The 5,000-nt window shown below is 53.9% G+C and overlaps 1 pseudogene; it reads left to right on the plus strand.

Annotated features, from left to right (window-relative positions):
- The window catches only part of LOC126928471 (large subunit ribosomal RNA), an 11,012-nt pseudogene that overhangs the window by 3,011 nt on the left and 3,001 nt on the right, over window positions 1–5,000 (plus strand).

The raw sequence follows: 5,000 nt of genomic DNA on the forward strand, positions 1-5,000 counted from the left end.
GGAGAGAGGCAGCCTCACTCTCTCCAAGGGGCCTTGGGTAGTAGCGCACCCACGATCCTGATGCCAAGGGTGGGACCGTCGGGGAAAGTTCAGGGTTTGTAGGCGCCCTGTAAGCCCCGCTTACGTGAGTCCCATCTGGGTCTGCCGAGCTCGGTTAGCAGGACGCCGGGCCGGTAGTGACGTGGCCGTACATCCACACGATAGTCCCACCAGCGACTTAGGCTGGTACCACGGGCGGGTCGAGTTATAGCCCGGAGGGAGTAGCGACCCCTCTGCTCGGCCAAAAATGGGTATGGACTCGTGGTGGCAGTGGTTGATGGCCAAGATGCTGGCAAGAGGGCCGAGTTAAGGTGTTCGTCCTACACCGAATGGTCTACGGCGTGTGAGCAGCGTCCCAACTGCTCCGGTACCGTCCCGGTAGACGGTAGGGCTTAGAAAGGGCCCCGTTCGACCTGAGACGAGCGACAGCCCCTGCAGGCCTAGCTAATCCAGGAAGCAGGGCACTGTGTGCCTTGCGCGATGGTTGGGCGTTTACCCAACCCCAATTGGTCCAGGGGACCCGGGTTACTGTATGGACAAAAAGTCTGGGAAAGTACCCGTTACCAAAAATTGCATATATGTATGTATGTATGTCCCTATCTACTAGTTTCCAAGATGGCGGCAAGTGGGACGGACGCGTGCACGTCGCTCCGCAGTCTATAAACGAAAAAACCGGGCAAATTAAAAAGTTCGGGCGTAAAAATTAATTTAAAGCAAAGTGGGAGTGCCGAGGAAAACGTGTAGTTAAAAAGAATCGTGGAGATCGCCGAATTCAGAGCGAAAAAAGCTAATGTAAATCGCCACGTGCGAAAAGTGAGGTTAGCTGACGCGACGGATAGGAAAAACCGAAAAATCAAAGATCTCGGGAGCGAAAAATAATTCAATAGGCAGAGTTAGTGCTTAAAATAAAGTGCATGCAAAAATATTAGTGGAGATTTCCGCAATAAGCGCGGAAAAAGCAAAGAAAGTGCCGCGTGTGCGAAGCGAGGTTAGGCCACGTGGCGGACAAAAACGCGTAAATCGAAGATCTCGGGCACGAAACTAAAATAATAGGTAGTGCGAGTGCTAAAAAACATAGTGCACACCGAAAGTTTAGTGAAAATTGCCGCAATAAGCGCGGAAAAACAAAAGAAAGTGCCGCGTGCGCGAAGTGAGGTTAGGCCACGTGGCGGACAAAAACGCGAAAATCGAAGATCTCGGGCACGAAAACTAAAATAATAGATAGTGCGAGTGCTAAAAACATAGTGCACACCGAAAGTTTAGTGGAAATTGCCGCAATAAGCGCGAGAAAAGCAAAACAAAGTGCCACGTGCGGGAGGATAGGTTAGCGGACGCGCGGCAGCCATCTTGGGTCGAGCGACCGAAGCGCCGCCGCCCGGGCATCTTGGGAACCAAGAGCACGCTGCTAGGCGGCAAATTCAAATTCAAATTCAAACCCAGGGGTTTTGAACTGTGAAGAGCACGCCGCCGGACTCAGCGCGGGAGTGCTCGCGGGAACAAAGCGCCAACTGAAAGTCCGCGAGGGGGATTCAATACGCCGCTGGACATAGCCACCGGGAAGCGAACAGCCGCAGCGGCAGCCGCAAGAAGCGGCAAGGAGCCGGTGATGCCGACGCTAGGGCACTCGTCGCCAGGCGCAGAGGCCAGAGTGGTCCTCCAACCCCTGAGGAAACAGATGGAAAAGAACGAGGCCACTCCAAGCCCGAGGATACCAGAGAAGACGATGAGAGCAAGCCTGGGGAGAAACAACCCCCCCAGAGATGAGGAGAGATTGGCCGGGGAGGATAAGCGGCAAGTGCCCGATATAAAGGCACAGGCCAGTGACATAGAGAGGAAGGTCACGGCGTTCTGCTTAGACTCGGCCAGGAAAATAAACAAGGAACACGCCGCAGTAATCCTACGGCACTTCAAAGAAATGAGGGGCATTGTTGACGAGCTACTGCTCCATAATAGCTACCTGACAGGCAGGCTAGAGCAGAGTGCCGGAGATGAGAAGAATAAGGAAACGGCGATAATGAACGCCGTCAACAAAGCAACCAGGCGGCTAGAAACAGCCGTCTTGAGAACGACGCAGCAGGAACAGAGGGAGCCGACATATGCCGAAAAAGTAAAGATAACGAGCAACAAGGTCGAGCAGACGGCGGTCAAGCCGCCCAAAAATGTGGTCATAATTCGACCGGAAAGAGAAGGCGGCGAGATTCAAACGAGCGAAGAAGCACTTGACGCGGTGTTCACCCTAGTGAATCCCCGCAAGAGAGGAATCCAAGTTACGGCCGTCCGGAAAATAAAGGGAAACGGCCTAGCCGTTGAGACGACGAAGCCGGAGAGCCTAAAAGAGTTCACCGAGAACTCGAAACTAAAGGAGGCTGGACTAAAAGCTAGCACGCCGCAGCGGAGACCCCCCAGGATGATCATCTACGACGTCCCGAGGGACATTCCAGAGAAGGAGATCCTGGCCTGCATGAGGAAGCAGAACCAAGAAAGACTAAATGAGGACGACGTTGCAGCCATCAAGTTCTGCTTCAGGACCGGCAGAAAGGATCAAGAGGAGACGAACTGGGTCATCGAAGTGCCCCCCCAGGTAAGGGAGAAACTATTGAAAGGTAAGATCTTCCTCTCATGGAATGCCTGCAAAGTTAAAGATTACATAGCAATTAGTCGCTGCTACAAGTGTCAAGGATACGGACACGTGGCAAAATATTGCCGCGTTAACTACGAAATCTGCGCGCACTGTGCAGAAAGTGGGCACAGCACTAAAGAGTGCAAAGATAAGGATGGGCACGCCACCTGCGTAAACTGCAAGAGAGCAGGGAGGAAGGGCGACCACGCAGCTTCCAACGCGAAATGCCCAATGTATACGAAAGCCTTGGAAGCAATAATAGCAAGGACGCAATATGTATAAAGAGCAACGCAGGGACAGAAGAGGACTTGGGAGGAAAAGGGAAATAAGGATCCTGCAGCACAACATGCAGCGATCCAAAACAACTCCTTATGAGATCCGGACGCAAATGGACGCCGATGGGGATGACATAATATTAATGCAAGAACCATACAGCGTCGATGGGAAAATACCCGGATTCGGCACAGGAGTCGCGATCGCCTGCAGAGGGTCGAAGCACAACCCGCCAATGGCGGCCGTAGGGATAAAATCAGAGACCCTAACGCCCCTCGAGGTCGCCGAACTCTGCACAACACACTGTTCCTGCGTGCAGATAAGCGACGGGGAAACAGAGGTGTACGCGGCAAGCCTGTACTTTCCGCCGACAGGAAACATCGAGGTCGGCGTGCAACAGTTGGAGAAGGTACTACGGTGTCTCAGAGGCAAGAGGATCATCATCGGCCTGGATGCGAACGCAAAATCACCGCTGTGGTGCAGCAGGAGCACCGACGACAGAGGCGAGGCCCTAGAGGCAGTCATAGCGCAGTACGGTCTCCATGTCCTGAATCAACCAGGACAACCCCACACGTTTGAAACAACTCGAGGGCGATCAAACATAGACGTGACGATGGCGAGCCCAGAGGCAATACTCCTTGTAAAGGGCTGGAGGATACGCGAAGATGGTACCTCCAGTGACCACCGGATACTGGAGACGCTCCTCGACTTCGGGACGAGAAGCACCACACCGCAGCTTCAGGAAAGACGCTATAACACGCGAAAAGCCAACTGGGAGGTATTTCAGAGTGCCCTCACAGAGAAAATGGAGGCACTCAAAGAAACAACCCTCCAGCAGGCAGAGGACGTCGAAAGAATGGCCGGGCAACTCCAGGCAACCCTGATAGGTGCCTGCGACACCGCCATCCCAAAGAAGAAATGGTACTACAGGTCAGTACCCTGGTGGACGCCCGAACTCACCAGAGCAAAGAGAAACACCTACCAGGCGAGAAGAAGGTATCAGGGGGCCAGGGACCCCGCTACGAGGGAGCAGGAGAAGCTGCGGTACAGGTCAACACGAAAGGAGTATAAGAGGATGCTGGCAAGAGCAAAAATCCAGAGCTGGCAGGACTTCGTCACCAAAGAGGGTAACAGGGAACCTTGGGGCATCGCTTACAAAACAGTCGCAAGGAAACTCAGAGGAGAGGAAACAACATCGACGCTGAAGACGCCGCTCGGATATACCTCCAACTGGCGAACGACCGCGGCAGCGATGTTGTCCGCACTTCTACCCGACGACGAGGAAGACACCGAAACGGAGGAGCAGAAGGAAATAAGGCGGAACTCGACAAACCCCCCCAACGTAGAAGACACCCCTGAATTCAGCTTCGAGGAACTCAGTGACGCCGTGAAACGGCTGAGGAAGGGGAAGTGCCCAGGCCCCGACCTGATTGAGGTCGAAATAATCCAACGGGCCTGGGGAAGAATACACCAGGAGCTCCTAAGGCTCATGAACGGCTGCCTCGCCTGGGGAATATTCCCCAAACGGTGGAAGGTCGCAAATGTTATCACCATCCCCAAGGGACCGGATCGGGACAGAAGCAATCCGAAATCCTACAGGCCAATCTGTCTGCTCTCCATGATAGGCAAGCTGCTAGAAAGGCTAATGGCCACCAGGATGGCACCTATCTTCCACGACCACGCGCTCTCCTCCGACAGACAATATGGCTTTCGCCCCGGAAGATCGACGGTGGACGCGATCATCAAGCTCCGCGAGAAAATCGAGCAAATGAGCGAGAAGAGGTACGTCCTCGCAATAGCACTCGATATATCAGGAGCCTTCGACAACGTCTGGTGGCCGAACGTGCTGCACGAGCTCAAAAGAAGAGAATGCCCCGACAACCTGTACCGGTTAACAAGGAGCTACTTCTCCGAAAGAACCGTACAGATTGCTGGGAAAAACGAAGCAGTGAGCAAGCCCGTCACGAAAGGATGCCCGCAGGGATCGGTACTGGGACCAAGTTTCTGGAATCTCGTATTTGATGACCTGCTGGCTGAGCTAGCGGGAAACGCGACAGGGTGCGAACCC

Source organism: Bombus affinis, unplaced genomic scaffold, assembly GCF_024516045.1.
Source record: "Bombus affinis isolate iyBomAffi1 unplaced genomic scaffold, iyBomAffi1.2 ctg00000972.1, whole genome shotgun sequence".
Lineage (NCBI taxonomy): Eukaryota > Metazoa > Arthropoda > Insecta > Hymenoptera > Apidae > Bombus > Bombus affinis.